The sequence below is a fragment of the Leopardus geoffroyi genome, chromosome B1, assembly GCF_018350155.1.
Source record: "Leopardus geoffroyi isolate Oge1 chromosome B1, O.geoffroyi_Oge1_pat1.0, whole genome shotgun sequence".
Classification (NCBI taxonomy): Eukaryota; Metazoa; Chordata; class Mammalia; order Carnivora; family Felidae; genus Leopardus; species Leopardus geoffroyi.
The window spans coordinates 72,743,708-72,763,257 of NC_059327.1; the positions used below are offsets into that span (position 1 = coordinate 72,743,708).

At 40.7% G+C, this 19,550-nt stretch overlaps 1 long non-coding RNA gene across 2 annotated transcripts in view; it reads right to left on the reverse strand.

Annotated features, from left to right (window-relative positions):
- Positions 1 to 3,500: 3,500 nt before the first annotated feature.
- Positions 3,501 to 19,550, reverse strand: part of LOC123591199 — a 50,081-nt gene continuing 34,031 nt past the window's right edge. Inside the window, exons 6-7 of one of the 2 annotated variants that reach the window (XR_006709164.1) lie at positions 5,737 to 5,787; positions 3,501 to 3,952 (exon numbers count right to left, since the gene is read on the reverse strand). This is a non-coding gene — a long non-coding RNA (uncharacterized LOC123591199). Of the gene's footprint in view, positions 3,953 to 5,136; positions 5,788 to 19,550 lie in introns of those variants that run through there. The other variant, XR_006709163.1, reaches the window with a different exon arrangement.

The window sequence follows — 19,550 nt, forward strand, 5'->3', positions numbered from 1 at the left end:
TTGGGCCTTAATTCTAAGAAAATAAATAGAACTTCATACGAGCCAAGCAAAATAGGCTTCTCCTTTGGATTATAATGCCTTCTAACATTCTTGGGCTCTTCGGTTTTATGTTAGTGCCTGGTAGGTAACAAAAATTAAAAAAAGAAAAATGGGAGAATTTCTTCCAAAAAGTAGCATGAACCTCAAATAAACTGGTTTGCTATAAAGCTTAGTAACACCAGGGAAAAAACTGGAACCACGTATCTTTCAATATTACATGTTTTCTTGTCTTCATTGCCATTCTCAGAATGTATCTCAGTTCTCTGCAAGATGCAAAATTAATTCCTTTATGTAACTGAGCCCTTACAGTTAATATTAATGTAGCTATTTATTTTAAAAGTCTATTGCCACTTCTAAAAATGTCTGAGGGGGGGGCGCCTGGGTGGCGCAGTCGGTTAAGCGTCCGACTTCAGCCAGGTCACGATCTCGCGGTCCGTGAGTTCGAGCCCCGCGTCGGGCTCTGGGCTGATGGCTCAGAGCCTGGAGCCTGTTTCCGATTCTGTGTCTCCCTCTCTCTCTGCCCCTCCCCCGTTCATGCTCTGTCTCTCTCTGTCTCAAAAATAAATAAACGTTGAAAAAAAAATTAAAAAAAAAATGTCTGAGGGAGTTTCCTTATTAGCCCATAGTTCAAAGGCATACTATTATGTTTAAATGCAAAATAAAATAGACTCTGGAAAACATAAAGAAGTTGATGCTATCAAGGACCAGTCATGTTCTGCCTTTTTTGAATGGCTTCCTACCACAAACACTACCTCTTTCCTACACCCTTAAGTAGAGGTTGTTTGTTCCTGAACTTTCCACCTAACAATAGGGGTTGGCTGGGTTTGTTCAACAGAATCAGCAGTACAATGACATTGTTAAGAGTGTGGACTATGGAGCCAAATCACCTGGATGGAAGCATGACTATGCACCTTGAACAAGATATTAAATGTCACAGAGCCTCAGTTTCCTCACTTGTAAAATGGGGGCTAATAATAGTACTTACCTCAGAGGTGAGAATTAAATGAGCTTAGTATCTGTAAAGTACTTAGAGCAGAACCTGGCGCACAGTAGGTGCTAAATAACAATTACCACTTGCCTATTCAATATTCTGCCAATCTCCTGTCAAAATTCTTCCTCTGAAACTTGTGCCTCTCAAATTTTCTATCCTCCATCACTTGCTGTTCCTCTCATCACTCTCTGATTAGTATCAGAGATTTTGGAGCATGGCCTATGATTTTTCTCTCTACCCCAAATCTGCCATAATCCTGCTGTCTTCAGAGTTCATGCGGATGGCCCTTCCAACACCCAGTGCTTTGGCTTCTTCATCTCCAATGCCCCTCATCTCCACACAGATATCGACAACTCACCCCTTTTCCTTATTAGTACCTGCAGCTACTCCACCTGGAAGATCTTAAACCATACCACTCAACTTTCTTACCACAAACTGCCATTATCCTCATTGCTCCAATAATGCCTGCTTCTCCATCAGGATTGTGACTGAAGTCTTATCCCACTCACTCCACGTGTCACGTGCTTTTTTCTGGTTTTGCTTCCATTGCCATCTTGCTTTGGTTCAGCACTGTAACCTCTTAAATAACATCTTCAGCTTCTCACTCTTCTTGCCCTTTTTTTCCTTCTGCGATACTTAACCAAAGGTGGATCAGTTCAGCGTTCTTTGCTTCTAACACCACACTAAGTAAATCACTCAACCATATGTATAGGAACCATTAACTCATGGTCTCGCTTCTCAGCCCAGCTCGCCATTCCCCTCGCGAGCCCTGCATTTCTTTGCAAGCCTCCTGCTCCCCTGCTCTTCTCTCATATCAAGTCACCAAGTTCCACCTAAACCACTGCCTAAATATCTTTTGAATCTAAAAGCCCTGCTCGATTTCTTCTCTCATCATCTCCACCCATCTCTTTTACCATCTCCAAAATATTCTCCTCTCAGCTACCAAAGTAATCTTCCTAAAAATTCAAGTACCATCATGGTCCCTACATACTTAATTCCCTTCAGGAGCTCCCGACTGCTTCCTGATGGAGGACTGACCCCATAGCTTGACCCCAAGGCCCTCTGTGACTAGGCCGTGTTTACCTCTCTAAACTTCTTTCCCGATTCTTCCAGCCTGCACCTTACACCCTCAGTTACTTGTCCTTCCTTGAATGTGCCATATTCTCTCAGACCTCATGCATCGCATATGCTACCTCCTTTGCAAGGATTGCCCTTTTTCTTCTTTTCCTACCTGGGTAACTCCTGTTGATCTGTTACGGTTCACTTCAAGTGTTACTTCTCGTCAACTCTGGGGTAGAGACTTCCCTGACCCTTCCTCTTCCTGAGTAGGCTGCCTGGGTGTCTCTCTTTGTTCTTCTATGTGTGTTATCTCTTTTTAAGTACTTGCCATGTTCCTGGCACCAGTAAATGGTTCATGGATTAGTGAATAAGCAAAGACATCCCATTTCCATAAAATAATGGTAAAAACTACAGTAGCATTTCATTTTATACATCCATTTAGAATAGAGGTTTTTAAAACTAGTGGAGTTAGTTTTGGCAGGGTCAGTATTACAGAGTGACTGACACTCCAGGTAGCTGGCAACTCAAGCTCTCAAGTAACTGGCTCACTAAAACCGAGAATTTGATTGATTGCTACCACTTACTGGAAGCCCAACAATATATTAAACACCTAAGACTGTCTTTTAGCTCTTTTGAAGGCAAGATGGATTTAGCAGCTCTACATATCACATCCCCATATATCAATGCTTAATAGAGAAAGGTCTTTCTCTCTTGTATTTCTTTGTTAAAAAGGCAACAAAAATCCTTTTCCAGAACCTTCCCCCATCCCTACCATCACAGTACAGTTTGCAAACATAATTCATTCCAGAAACATGCTTGTAATCCAAAGCGCTTGTATATCAAAGAGAATTTCCCCAAAAGAAATAATGGAAACTCAGATGATTCATTCCACAACCCAAAATATTCATTTAAAACAATTACATGGGGTGCCTGGGTGGTTCAGTTGGTTAAGCCGCTGACTTCAGCTCAGGTCATGATCTCATGGCTCGAAGAAGTCTCATTGAGTTCAGGCCCCACTTCAGGCTCTGTGCTGACAGCTCAGAGCCTGGAGCCTGCTTCATATTCTCTGTCTCCCTCTCTCTCTGCCCCACCCCTGCTTGTGCTCTGTGTCTTTCAAAAATAAATAAACATTAAAATTTTTTTTTTAATTACAATACTGTAATATAATACAAAATAGTAAAGAAAATACAAAATATAAAAAAGTAAACAAATTAACCAGAACTTACCTTTAAAAACCTTTACAGCCAGTGTGAGGGAGACAAGAAAGAGGAAGCTTGTTGTGTAGGACGACTTTCATGATCACTAACAGAATCACTGCTATCTGTTGGCTCAGTGGAATTGTTTTCTTTTCGTGCAACTTTAACAAGGAACCTATCCAATGACACTTGCTTTTTCCTTCTTTTGAGGATTTCATGGAAACGTGACACTGCATTGTCATTAAACAGATTAATTACTCTTACTGCTACAGCCTTATTCGGGGGGTGCTGTTTTACAAAATTTTGCACTGTTCCCACATTTGACACATCTCCATAATCTCATTTGAAGTGGGGGATTCCTTCACCTTTTTCTCCTCCTCCTCTGCAGAGGAGATACAAACATAGACTTCTTATAAAATCTTGCAATTTCGGCCACTCACATACCTCATTCGTACTTCTCAATGATTTCTTTCTTAACTTCCGCCATAATCATGTCCTTCTTCTTACTGCCTTTCTTTTCAACCTTTTTCTGCATGGGGACCATTGTATATGCTCACACAGATGCTGACTACAGTACAGCATTAATAAACTCTTGTCATGTACTGTATTTAATGTAACGGGCAATAAGGCAGCAGAGGAAAGGGTCTATATCTGCAGGCAGCCTGACCTAGAATGAAGCAAAGCATTCCTGAGCTTACTCTTGTATGGAAAAGCAAAGAACTGTCCATAGGTGCTTTGAAGTGACAAAAAATACACTAGTGCCTGTTGTGAGCACCTTCCAATATTCTGAAAAATCACTCATTGCTGCCAAACACTGTAGCATGAGACAGAGCACCCAAGCATGGGAGACGATTACCCACAATCCCGCAGCGAGACAGAGAGAGAAAGAGAGAGAGAGAGAGAGAGAGAAGAACCATTGGCTCAGTTGTGATCATGTGACAGTCGGCATCACGTACTACTCGTATTGCAAGGCATTTCTCGTTTATCAAGTTAAAACATATTAGAAATGTTTGCACATCTTGCGGAACACTCACAGAACAAGTTACTCACAATCCAAGGTTTTACTATAGTTCCTTCCAATCTCACGGGCCAAAGCCAGATCAAATTCCAAACCCCTAAACTGGTCACAGACATGGGGAATGGGGGCATTATTTTGGCTTAGACCAATCCCATCAGGATATAACTGAGTCACCTGAAGGGAAAGGGCACTAAAACAAAATTAGAGTTATAATTAAGGATGAGGAGAGAAATGGCTGTTCGTGTAGGCAACTGGCAGTCTTTGCTAAAACGTGTGTCATCAGTGAACAAATGTTAGATTTAGCATTAGACACATTATAGTTTGATTCCCATCTTTGCCATTTTCTGGTCGTGTGACCTTGGGCAACCTTTCTTCCCTTTTAAGACTCAATTTCCTCATCTATATAGCATTATTGTGAAGATTAAATGAGATCACATATATAATGTTGCTAACCCACACTGAACATTCATTCATTCATTTAAAAAGATTTTTTGAACATCTACAACGTGCCAGGCATTATGTCCCAGGATATAGAAGTGAATAAGATAGACAGGATCCCTCCCTTCATATAATTTATTAGCAATAAATGTTAGTTTCAAAATTTCCTAATTTTTCTAAGAAATTCAGAAGGACTTTGATTACTTTGACAATCACTTAAAAAATTTTTTTTCATGTTTATTTATTTTTGAGAGAGAAAGAGACAGAGTACAAGTGGGGGTGGGGGGGGGGTGCGGAAACAGAGAAAGAGGGAGACACAGAATCCAAAGCAGGCTCCAGGCTCTGAGCGGTCAGCCCAGAGCCTGATGCGGGGCCCGAACCCACAAACCACGAGATCACGACCTGAGCCAAAGCCATATGCTTAACTGACTGAGCCACCCAGGTGCCCCATCTTGACAATCACTTTTTAAAGAAACTCAGTGTTTTCAGGAGTACGTATGGCTTCTGAAGTTTTATATTTGATGTGTGAAGGTTCAGAAGCATTTATTTTTTCCTTTTGGTTTATTCTGTTTAATTAAAATTATCAGAGAGATTTATATTTTTATCAGTATATTGTCACTGTGAATGCTATCCTGGTTCCTAGACTACAGATGATTGGTGAAATGCAATATTTTTAGAAGTAAATAACCGAGACAATATCCAATATGATCTTACAGCCCTGGGGAAAAAAAATTCGGATGCAAGAGCATGCAGTCTGTCTATCTGAGTAGTCAGATACTTGGTCTAGAGTTAACAGATCCAGCTCATGGGGAGGGTTAACTGCCACTCAATAGGAACAATCAGGTAATTAGGGTGACCCATTCCCCATTCACACCCATTAACAATGATAAACAGTAGAGTTGAAAAGGCTTGTAAAGACTAACCTCTCACAAAAACACTTATGTGTGAAAGTGTAATTAAGATACTGTGGTAGCAGACTAAGGAGTCTCTCTTACCTTAACCTTGTTTTGAGATACAGTAAGAAAACTGGTTGTAAAACAGGAGATCTAGAGATATGATACAAAAGAAGGGAGAATAAACATTAAGTTTACAAATCTGGGGGCCCAGAAAAGAGGGACCTCTGCTCACTTATCATGCCTGACCTACCTCTATCTAGTTTTCTTTTTTTTTTTTTTTAACGTTTATTTATTTTTGAGACAGAGAGAGACAGAGCATGAATGGGGGAGGGTCAGAGAGAGGGAGACACAGAATCTGAAACAGCTCCAGGCTCTGAGCTGTCAGCACAGAGCCTGACGCGGGGCTCGAACGCACAGACCGTAAGATCATGACCTGAGCTGAAGTCGGACGCTCAACCGACTGAGCCATCGAGGCAACCCTATCTAGTTTTCTTATTGACCATATATACTGAGCTGTTTCTTATTTGCATTTTTCTTTGATCCTACCAAGAAACTGAGATTTTTTTTTTTTTTATCAAGAAGTGTCTTTATATACACGAAAACCAAGCATTACTGAGTCATTAAAAGTTGAACTGTTTTTCTAGTACTACCTATGGATTTTCTCCAGCGCATGTCTTCATTCAGTCTCTCTTAAGACCAAACGAGTACCTAAAAGAAGTGTAGGTGGCTAGGGCACAATTACTAGACATGGACAAAGGTGAATGGGCTTTGATGTCATCTAATATTTAACTTTAATCACAAATATGAGGGTCAGAAGGAAATCTACCTATCCAATGTGGACAGACAACGTGTCCACAAAAGTTATCAAGAGGAACACAGACACAGGGAAGGCACTGAAAGTTTGTGGACAGATTAACCAAGAGTTGAAACTAGAGACAAAGTCTGTTATTAAATTTTATGGCATGTGAGATTAAGTTTATGAGACCAAATATCTTGGAATCCTGAGGCATTTCTACAGTGAAATATAATATTTATAGAAAAAAGTTCAAGAAACAGACATGTATAGCTCTGATGACTTATCAACATCCATGTAATCACCACCAATGTCAAGAAATGGATTGTTGCTTGCAAATGAGAAGACTCCTTCTCCCCCTCCCAATAATTAATGTCCCCAGCAAAGGTGATCACTATCCCCACTTTGATGAAAATAATTTGCTTACTTTTCTTTCTTTTTTTTTTTTCTTTTAGAGAGAGCACGAGTGGGAGGGAGGGGCAGAAGGAGAGAAAGACAATCTCAAGCAGGCTCCACGCTCAGCATGGAGCCTGACCGAGGGCTCAATATCACTGCCCTGGGATCGTGATCTGAGCCAAAATCAAGGGTCGGACGCTCAATCTACTGAGCCTCCAAAGTGCCATTTTCTTGCTTTTCTTTATAGTTCTTCCACCTAAGTTCGCATTCCCAAACACTAGTTTGTTTGTTTTTTGGGGTTTTTTTTTTTTTGCCTGCTTTTTGAACTTCATATATAAATGGAATTTATACATATTCTCTTGTTCTTTACTTATTTAATTCAACATTATATTTGTGAGGTTCACACATCTTGTCGAATGTTAGCTATAATGTATTCAGTTACAAAAAGTAAATACTATACAGTAAATATTAGTTACTGTATAATATTCCATTGAAATAATGTACTACAACTTATTTCCCAGTTCTCTTCTTAGATGTTTTAAAAGCCAAAGAAGGGGCGCCTGGGTGGCGCAGTTGGTTAAGCGTCCGACTTCAGCCAGGTCACGATCTCGCGGTCCGTGAGTTCGAGCCCCGCGTCAGGCTCTGGGCTGATGGCTCAGAGTCTGGAGCCTGTTTCTGATTCTGTGTCTCCCTCTCTCTCTGCCCCTCCCCCGTTCATGCTCTGTCTCCCTCTGTCCCAAAAATAAATAAACGTTGAAAAAAAAAAAAGTACCTTTAAAAAAAATAAATAAATAAATAAATAAATAAATAAAAATAAAGGCCAAAGAAGTTTTAATCTCTTTTTCTAACTACATAGATTCTCATTATAGTGAAGATATGGACTATCGCTTTCACTTATTAAATTGGCTAATTTAAGGGAGAGAAACAAAAAAGTTTCTTAAATTCAGTGTGCTTCAGAAAAGGGGTAATTGGAGAGAGTTGATTCTGATTGGGCTGGTGGAAGGTGGAAGGAGATCCAAGGAGGTTACTTTTCCCAATTTTTGCAAAGGAGAAACACTTGAGGCCATGCTCCAAACCAAATAGCTCTGTCCTCTGTCACTGAAAAAGGAGCAAGAAAAACATGGCTAATGGACAGCGAGTATGTGCTTGATATGAAAGAGAGAAAGAGCATGTACATGTACACATGCACAAAAGGACTTCAATTCTAGTTGTTATTCCATTAATTCCTGATACTGGTTTCGATATATTTGCTGTGTGGTGGTCATGAAAGCAGAACTGTTCTAGTAATCACAGACTTGTTACAAAAAAGGACTGCTATGCTCTGTCTCTCTCTGTCCCAAAAATAAATAAACGTTGAAAAAAAAAATTAAAAAAAAAAAAACAAAAACAAAAAAGGGGCGCCTGGGTGGCGCAGTCGGTTAAGCGTCCGACTTCAGCCAGGTCACGATCTCGCGGTCCGTGAGTTCGAGCCCCGCGTCAGGCTCTGGGCTGATGGCTCAGAGCCTGGAGCCTGTTTCCGATTCTGTGTCTCCCTCTCTCTCTGCCCCTCCCCCGTTCATGCTCTGTCTCTCTCTGTCCCAAAAATAAATAAACGTTGAAAAAAAAATTTTTTTAAAAACAAAAAAGGGCTGCTACCTTGCACTGGACTGGGTTATTGTTCAGCAAATACTCAGCCCTCCTCCACCTCTCTCTTATAATGAAGTATATTTTCCTATCTTTGGGCTTGGCCATATGACATGCTTTGGCCACTGGGAAATCAACAGGTGTGACAGAAATAGCAGCTCTAAATATGCTTGACTGGTGGACTCATGCTCTTGTGCTCCAGTGATCTGCCAAAAAAGCAAGCCCTGGTTGGCCTCTCCCCTGGGCCCCAGAAGGAAAAATGTGGAGCAGACCTGAACCCACACCATAGCCAACCAATTCGCAACTTGGAGCAGAGCTGCCCACCCCAGATGCATCTATGTCAGCCCAGCTGAAGGTGACCAGTGCAAGAATAAATGTTTGTTATTGTGAGCCACTGAGTGTTGACTACTTTGCTATTATAATGACAAAAACTGTTTTATAGCTATAGTCAGAGTTGTAAAGATCAGGCCATTATCACTCCTTAATAGTAATGGACTTGGCTCCATTTACCTCAATCTACATTTGCTCCATAAAACCAGAGATTCAGATTTCAAGACTTTTTTTTTTTTTAGGTTATTTATTTATTTTGAGGGTGGGGAGGAAGAGAGAGGAGAGAGAGAGAATACCAAGCAGGCTCCTCACTGTCAGCACGAAGCCCAATGAGGGGCTTGAACCCACAAACCGTGAGATCATGACCTGAGCTGAAGTCAGAAGTCAAGAATCAGATGCTTAACTGACTGAGCCACCCAGGTGCCCCATTTGTTTTTTTGTTTTTGTTTTTGTTTTTTAAGCTCAAATACTTACTTCCCAGAGACCTATGACCAGATCCTTTTGGAATTTGAAGAAGGGGCTGGTAGGAGATGGAAATAGATAGCTTGGGGTCAGTGGAAAGGATCTAGCATCAGTTAGGAACTTTTTGAGCCTTGGCTATACCCCTTGGGAAAATGGCAGAAGAGACTACAACTGCATTCACGTAGCAGGTATGCTGTTCTGGGCTTATTCAGAGAGGTGGAAGAGGTCCTTTTCTGGTGTGAGGTATACAAAGGGTTAGGGCATAGGTCAGTTATGGTTTTTAATAGCTAACTGTTGAGCTCAACAAAGCTATCCTCTAGGACAAGTATAGGTTTAGGGGTTTAATACTTCACGTACATGGAAGCATGGTAACTTTCATATCCTGCTGGTGAGACTGTAAGTTGATCTAACGCTTCAGAGAACTTGGCAGTAACTGGAGGTTACTTTGGAGAACAAGTACATATTAAATAATGTTGAAGATGCTCATATTTTAACATCCAGTAATTTGGTACTGGATGAATCTGGTAATGGATGAGACCAATGGTGCCTCACCTGAAGGGGCATTTTTGTTTATAATAGTGATGGGAGGCTTACTACCACATGTAGGGGGTGGGGATCAGGTATCCTCTATGTCCTGTAACCTGAAGGATAGTTCCATTAAAAAACAAAACAAAACAAAACAAAACAAAACAAAACAAAACAACAACGAAAACAACTGTCCTGGATCCTCCATGACTTTACAAGGCCTAGTAGAGGATTCATGTAGATGCAAAGTCTGTTTATAATTACCTAAGAGTATAACAACTTTGTTTCAGATATAAATACCAAGTATTTTTTGTTAAGATTTTAATATATATCAACTTTCCAGGGATGCAGCTACTGGAAAAGTGAAGATTGTATTTTGTCTTGTTCAGAACCCCGTTGCTCACATCACCAATGGCAACACCACTTTTGAGTTGTGAGTTTCCAATATCACAAGCTTCTATGAGTCTGCATTTGTAGGTAACTTCATTTTGTCTCCTAATATACTATAGTGTATTTGTAGCCACTGACATATGGAATACAATTATTTTATTAAAGTTTGTTTTCTTATATTTCTACTTTATTTCACTGTAAATGCATTACATTTGATTGTTTTAAATGTGTAGATGAGTTAATTATGAATTTCATTTCAAGATAGTTAAGGGTGTGATATATTGTTATATATATTTGTTAATAATAAAATATATTTATTATAAGAAGAGCATGTTGGGTCTGACAGTACTGAGAATTACTGCACTAGATAAATTCTCATATGCAACCAAAGAGATAAAAAAAAATGTAGTATTGAACTGCTCTCCAACAGAGTAGTCACTAACCACATTAATTAAAATTAAATTAAATTAAAAATTAAGTCCCTCAGTCACATTGACATTTGAAGTGTTCAGTAGCCATATGTAGCTAGTGGCTACAGTATTGTAGAGTACAGATATTTCCATCAGTACCCAAATTTCTATTGGACAGAATTGGTTTAGAATATTAGGGCAACAATGTTTATAATATCAAAAACTTGAACGCAACCTATGTTTTCATTAAAAGGGGAATGGAAAAGTAACTGGAATGCTATATATAGTGATGGAAATGAACGCTTACATGTATCAACACAGATGAATCCCTCAAATAACACTGAGAAAATCAAAAGACCTACATTTGAATGTCTTGCTTGATACATCTCTGAAGACAAGGGAAATAAAAGCAAAAAATGAACTATTGGGACCTCATCAAGATAAAAACTTCTGCACAGCAAAGGAAACAATCAACAAAACTAAAAGGCAAACAACATAATGGGAGAAGATACTTGCAAATGACATATCGGATAAAGGGTTAGTATCCAAAATCTATAAAGATTTCCAAACTCAACACCCGAAAAACAAATAATCCAGTGAAGAAATGGGCAGAAGACATGGACACACACACACACACACACACATATACATATACACATACATATATATACATATATATACATATATGTACATATATATACATATGTACATATGTACATACGTGTGTGTGTGTGTGTATATATATATATATATATATATATATATATATATAAAATGGGTATTACCAAGCAATGAAAAAGAATGAAATCTTGCCATTTGCAACAACGTGGATAGAACTGAAGGGTATTATGCTAAATGAAATAAATCAGTGAGAGAAAGACAGATATCATAAGCTTTCACTCATATGTGGAATTTGAGAAACTTAACAGAAGACCATGGGGGGAAAGGAAGGGAAAAATAGTTTCAAACAGAGAGGGAGGCAAACCATAAGAGACTCTTAAATACAAAGAACAAACTGAGGGTTGATGGGGGCAGGGAAAATGGGTGATAGGCATTGAGGAGGGCGCTTGTTGGGATGAGCACTGGGTGTTGTATATAAGAGATGAATCATGGGAATCTACTCCTGAAGCCAAAAGCCCAGTGTATACACTGTATGTTAGTAAACTTGACAACAAATTATTTGTGTGTGTGTGTGTGTGTATATATATATGTATATATATATATATATATATATAAAATTTTATATAGACATATATAACCTTTTATATATACACACACACACGTGTGTGTGTGTGTGTGTGTGTGTATATATATATATATATATATATATATATATATATATATATGACCTGCCATTGAACATAATAATACCATGTGTTATTTAGGGATCCATATGTAGCAAAAATATTTTTTAAATGCATGGGAACGATAAACACCAAATTCAGGAGAGCAGTTATCTCTGGCAGCAAGGGAAGAGATGCAGTTGGAGAGGAGTAAAATGGGGGCTTACCTGCACTTAAAACGTTTTATTTCGAGGGAGGAGGGAAGATGGCGGCGTAGGAGGACGCTCGGCTCACCGCGCGTCCTGCTGATCACTTAGATTCCACCTACACCTGCCTAAATAACCCAGAAAACCGCCAGAGGATTAGCAGAACGGAGTCGCCGGAGCCAAGCGCAGACGAGAGGCCCACGGAAGAGGGTAGGAAGGGCGGCGAGGCGGTGCGCGCTCCACGGACTGGCGGGAGGGAGCCGGGGCGGAGGGGCGGCTCGCCGGCCAAGCAGAGCCCCCGAGTCTGGCGGGCAAAAGCGGAGGGGCCTGACGGACTGTGTTCCGACAGCAAGCGCGACTTAGCGTCTGGGAGGTCATAAGTTAACAGCTCTGCTCGGAAAGCGGGAAGGCTGGAGGACAAAGGGAGGGAGAGCTGCTGAGTCCCCGGACGACAGAGCTCAGCTTGGCGGGGAACAAAGGCGCTCGCCAGCGCCATCTCCCCCGCCCATCCCCCAGCCAAAATCCCAAAGAGAACCAGTTCCTGCCAGGGAACTTGCTCGCTCCGCACAAACACCCAACTCTGTGCTTCTGCGGAGGAGCCAAACCTCCGACAGCGGATCTGACTCCTTCCCGCTGCCACAGGGCCCCTCCTGAAGTGGATCACCTAAGGAGAAGCGAGCTAAGCCTGCCCCTCCTGCCCCTGTGCACCTTGCCTACCCACCCCAGCTAATACGCCAGATCCCCAGCATCACAAGCCTGGCAGTGTGCAAGTAGCCCAGACGGGCCAGGCCACCCCACAGTGAATCCCGCCCCTAGGAGAGGGGAAGAGAAGGCACACACCAGTCTGACTGTGGCCCCAGCGGTGGGCCGGGGGCAGACATCAGGTCGGACTGTGGCCCCGCCCACCAACTCCAGTTATACACCACAGCACAGGGGAAGTGCCCTGCAGGTCCTCACCACGCCAGGCACTATCCAAAATGACCAAGCGGAAGAATTCCCCTCAGAAGAATCTCCAGGAAATAACAACAGCTAATGAACTGATCAAAAAGGATTTAAATAATATAACAGAAAGTGAATTTAGAATAATAGTCATAAAATTAATCGCCGGGCTTGAAAACAGTATAGAGGACAGCAGAGAATCTCTTGCTACAGAGATCAAGGGACTAAGGAACAGTCACGAGGAGCTGAAAAACGCTTTAAATGAAATGCAAAACAAAATGGAAACCACCACAGCTCGGATTGAAGAGGCAGAGGAGAGAATAGGTGAACTAGAAGATAAAGTTATGGAAAAAGAGGAAGCTGAGAAAAAGAGAGATAAAAAAATCCAGGAGTATGAGGGGAAAATTAGAGAACTAAGTGATACACTAAAAAGAAATAATATACGCATAATTGGTATCCCAGAGGAGGAAGAGAGAGGGAAAGGTGCTGAAGGGGTACTTGAAGAAATAATAGCTGAGAACTTCCCTGAACTGGGGAAGGAAAAAGGCATTGAAATCCAAGAGGCACAGAGAACTCCCTTCAGACGGAACTTGAATCGATCTTCTGCACGACATATCATAGTGAAACTGGCAAAATACAAGGATAAAGAGAAAATTCTGAAAGCAGCAAGGGGTAAACGTGCCCTCACATATAAAGGGAGACCTATAAGACTCGTGACTGATCTCTCTTTCGAAACTTGGCAGGCCAGAAAGAATTGGCACGAGATTTTCAGTGTGCTAGACAGAAAAAATATGCAGCCGAGAATCCTTTATCCAGCACGTCTGTCATTTAGAATAGAAGGAGAGATAAAGGTCTTCCCAAACAAACAAAAACTGAAGGAATTTGTCACCACTAAACCAGCCCTACAAGAGATCCTAAGGGGGATCCTGTGAGACAAAGTACCAGAGACATCACTACAAACATAAAACATACAGACATCACAATGACTCTAAACCCGTATCTTTCTATAATAACACTGAATGTAAATGGATTAAATGCGCCAACCAAAAGACATAGGGTATCAGAATGGATAAAAAAACAAGACCCATCTATTTGCTGTCTACAAGAGACTCATTTTAGACCTGAGGACACCTTTAGATTGAGAGTGAGGGGATGGAGAACTATTTATCATGCTACTGGAAGCCAAAAGAAAGCTGGAGTAGCCATACCTATATCAGACAAACTAGACTTTAAATTAAAGGCTGTAACAAGAGATGAAGAAGGACATTATATAATAGTTACAGGGTCTATTCATCAGGAAGAGCTAACAATTATAAATGTCTATGCGCCGAATACCGGAGCCCCCAAATATATAAAACAACTACTCATAAACATAAGCAACCTTGTTGATAAGAATGTGGTAATTGCAGGGGACTTTAACACCCCACTTACAGAAATGGATAGATCATCTAGACACACGGTCAGTAAAGAAACAAGGGCCCTGAATGAGACATTGGATCAGATGGACTTGACAGATATATTTAGAACTCTGCATCCCAAAGCAACAGAATATACGTTCTTCTCGAGTGCACATGGAACATTCTCCAAGATAGATCATATACTGGGTCACAAAACAGCCCTTCATAAGTTTACCAGAATTGAAATTATACCATGCATACTTTCAGACCACAATGCTATGAAGCTTGAAGTCAACCACAGAAAAAAGTCTGGAAAACCTCCAAAAGCATGGAGGTTAAAGAACACCCTACTAACGAATGAGTGGGTCAACCAGGCAATTAGAGAAGAAATTAAAAAATATATGGAAACAAACGAAAATGAAAATACAACAATCCAAACGCTTTGGGACGCAGCGAAGGCAGTCCTGAGAGGAAAATACATTGCAATCCAGGCCTATCTCAAGAAACAAGAAAAATCCCAAATACAAAATCTAACAGCACACCTAAAGGAACTAGAAGCAGAACAGCAAAGACACCCCAAACCCAGCAGAAGAAGAGAAATAATAAAGATCAGAGCAGAAATAAACAATATAGAGTCTAAAAAAACTGTAGAGCAGATCAACGAAACCACGAGTTGGTTTTTTGAAAAAATAAACAAAATCGACAAACCTCTAGCCAGGCTTCTCAAAAAGAAAAGGGAGATGACCCAAATAGATAAAATCATGAATGAAAATGGAATTATTACAACCAATCCCTCAGAGATACAAACAATTATCAGGGAATACTATGAAAAATTATATGCCAACAAATTGGACAACCTGGAAGAAATGGACAAATTCCTGAACACCCACACTCTTCCAAAACTCAATCAGGAGGAAATAGAAAGCTTGAACAGACCCATAACCAGCGAAGAAATTGAATCGGTTATCAAAAATCTCCCAACAAATAAGAGTCCAGGACCAGATGGCTTCCCAGGGGAGTTCTACCAGACGTTTAAAGCAGAGATAATACCTATCCTTCTCAAGCTATTCCAAGAAATAGAAAGGGAAGGAAAACTTCCAGACTCATTCTATGAAGCCAGTATTACTTTGATTCCTAAACCAGACAGAGACCCAGTAAAAAAAGAGAACTACAGGCCAATATCCCTGATGAATATGGATGCAAAAATTCTCAATAAGATACTAGCAAATCGAATTCAACGGCATATAAAAAGAATTATTCACCATGATCAAGTGGGATTCATTCCTGGGATGCAGGGCTGGTTCAACATTCGCAAATCAATCAACGTGATACATCACATTAACAAAAAAAAGAGAAGAACCATATGATCCTGTCAATCGATGCAGAAAAGGCCTTTGACAAAATCCAGCACCCTTTCTTAATAAAAACCCTTGAGAAAGTCGGGATAGAAGGAACATACTTAAAGATCATAAAAGCCATTTATGAAAAGCCCACAGCTAACATCATCCTCAACGAGGAAAAACTGAGAGCTTTTTCCCTGAGATCAGGAACACGACAGGGATGCCCACTCTCACCGCTGTTGTTTAACATAGTGCTGGAAGTTCTAGCATCAGCAATCAGACAACAAAAGGAAATCAAAGGCATCAAAATTGGCAAAGATGAAATCAAGCTTTCGCTTTTTGCAGATGACATGATATCATACATGGAAAATCCGATAGACTCCACCAAAAGTCTGCTAGAACTGATACATGAATTCAGCAAAGTCGCAGGATACAAAATCAACGTACAGAAATCAGTTGCATTCTTATACACTAACAATGAAGCAACAGAAAGACAAATAAAGAAACTGATCCCATTCACAATTGCACCAAGAAGCATAAAATACCTAGGAATAAATCTAACCAAAGATGTAAAGGATCTGTATGCTGAAAACTATAGAAAGCTTATGAAGGTAATTGAAGTAGATTTAAAGAAATGGAAAGACATTCCCTGCTCATGGATTGGAAAAATAAATATTGTCAAAATGTCAATACTACCCAAAGCTATCTACACATTCAATGCAATCCCAATCAAAATTGCACCAGCATTCTTCTCGAAACTAGAACAAGCAATCCTAAAATTCATATGGAACCACAAAAGGCCCCGAATAGCCAAAGGAATTTTGAAGAAGAAGACCAAAGCAGGAGGCATCACAATCCCAGACTTTAGCCTCTACTACAAAGCTGTCATCATCAAGACAGCATGGTATTGGCACAAAAACAGACACATAGACCAATGGAATAGAATAGAAACCCCAGAACTAGACCCACACACGTATGGCCAACTCATCTTTGACAAAGCAGGAAAGAACATCCAATGGAAAAAAGACAGCCTCTTTAACAAATGGTGCTGGGAGAACTGGACCGCAACGTGCAGACGGTTGAAACTAGACCACTTTCTCACACCATTCACAAAAATAAACTCAAAATGGATAAAGGACCTGAATGTGAGACAGGAAACCATCAAAACCTTAGAGGAGAAAGCAGGAAAAGACCTCTCTGACCTCAGCCGTAGCAATCTCTTACTCGACACATCCCCAAAGGCAAGGGAATTAAAAGCAAACGTGAATTACTGGGACCTTATGAAGATAAAAAGCTTCTGCACAGCAAAGGAAACAACCAACAAAACTAAAAGGCAACCAACGGAATGGGAAAAGATATTTGCAAATGACATATCGGACAAAGGGCTAGTATCCAAAATCTATAAAGAGCTCACCAAACTCCACACCCGAAAAACAAATAACCCAGTGAAGAAATGGGCAGAAAACATGAATAGACACTTCTCTAAAGAAGACATCCGGATGGCCAACAGGCACATGAAAAGATGTTCAGCGTCGCTCCTTATCAGGGAAATACAAATCAAAACCACACTCAGGTATCACCTCACGCCAGTCAGAGTGGCCAAAATGAACAAATCAGGAGACTATAGATGCTGGAGAGGATGTGGAGAAACGGGAACCCTCTTGCACTGTTGGTGGGAATGCAAATTGGTGCAGCCGCTCTGGAAAGCAGTGTGGAGGTTCCTCAGAAAATTAAAAATAGACCTACCCTATGACCCAGCAATAGCACTGCTAGGAATTTATCCAAGGGATACAGGAGTACTGATGCATAGGGGCACTTGTACCCCAATGTTCATAGCAGCACTCTCAACAATAGCCAAATTATGGAAAGAGCCTAAATGTCCATCAATTGATGAATGGATAAAGAAATTGTGGTTTATATACACAATGGAATACTACGTGGCAACGAGAAAAAATGAAATATGGCCTTTTGTAGCAACGTGGATGGAACTGGAGAGTGTGATGCTAAGTGAAATAAGCCGTACAGAGAAAGACAGATACCATATGGTTTCACTCTTATGTGGATCCTGAGAAACTTAACAGGAACCCATGGGGGAGGGGGAGGAAAAAAGAAAAAAAAAAAAAAAGAGGTTAGAGTGGGAGAGAGCCAAAGCATAAGAGACTGTTAAAAACTGAGAACAAACTGAGGGTTGATGGGGGGTGGGAGGGAGGAAAGGGTGGGTGATGGGTATTGAGGAGGGCACCTTTTGGGATGAGCACTGGGTGTTGTATGGAAACCAATTTGACAATAAATTTCATATAATAAAAAAAAATTAAAAAAAAAACGTTTTATTTCTTCAGATACAAGGTGGACATACAAAGATTCATTATTATTTATATATTTTAATACAAAGAATATACATTATTTTGTGTCATTTTTGTAGATATTAAATATTGCAAAATAAAATTTAAAATGTTTTTCACATTTATTTATTTTTGAGAGACAGAGCACGAGTCAGGGAGGGGCAGGGAGAGAGGGGAACACAGAATCTGAAGCAGGTTCCAGGCTCTGAGTTGTTGGCACAGAGCCCAATGCAGGGCTCGAACTCATGGACTATAAGATCATGACCTGAGCTGAAGTCGGACACTCAATCGACCGAACCACCCAGGTGCCCAATAAATATTGCAAAATAAAAATTTAAATGGAAGGTGTTTCATGAGCTTCTAACATCAAGGGGTAATGTTTTGCTTACCTCTCTAAGGTTAGTGTCAAAGTGCCTGGCACAGAGAAGATTCTCAATTAATGTTGGTTGAATAGTCAACCAAACATACCAAAATTCATATGATAGTACAATTTTAACTCTTAGACATAAACAGAATGCTTCAATACCACTAGTTCAGCGTATCCAGTAACACAAACCTTTTTTTAATCATGCACTCATTTTACAAATATCTGTTAGGGGCCTACTATATGTCAGGCACTCCTCCAGTGTTAAGGGTACAACAGTGAACATGTAAAACAAAATTTCGTTCCCTCAAAGGACTTACATATGAGTATGTGTTTGGGGGAGGGTGGCAGGGGAGAACCCGGAGGAGTATTACTAATAAAGAAAATAAATAGTAAAATAGAAAGTAAGTCAGATAGGATAAAGCCCTCAAGAAAAATGAAGCTGGGAGCAGAAGTGTTAAATGATTTGGGGCAATATTAAACAGGGTAGTTAGTTTCTCTTTGAATGAGTGACCTTTGAGCTAAGATTTGAAGCGAGGGAGACAGAGAGCCATGAGCAGTTGAGTCAGAGGGAGGAGAGAGCACAAGGACCTTGAGGCAGCCTGGAAAGGAGGCCAGGATAGCTGGTGGGGGGGGGGGGGGGATGAGTGCCTGGGAGGGGGTGGGAGAAGAGGGAGATCAGAGACTGGGCAGAGCCTGTGACTTTGGCTTTACCTTAGGTGAGTTTAAGGACTTGGAACAAAGGACAGAAATCAGCTGGCTTACATATTTAAAGGATCACTCTATTTGGGGAATAGGTAATAGTGGCAAGCAGAAACAGGGAGACCAGTTAAGACATTATTGCATTAATTGAGGCCAGAGGTGATGGTGGCTGGAATCAGGGTGGCAACAGTGGTGATGATAGTGGTCAAACTTTTGACAAATTTTGAAGACACAGGCACGGAGCTATTGCTGATGGACTGTATATGAGACGTGGACTGTATATGGACTGTATATGAGAAAAGGACCAGTCAAGGATGACACAAAGGTTTTTTAGCTTGAAGTTGCCACTGACTCAGTTCCCTGAGAAGACAGGGAACTGGCTGGCTGGGGGCAGGAAGGGGTTCAGCATGG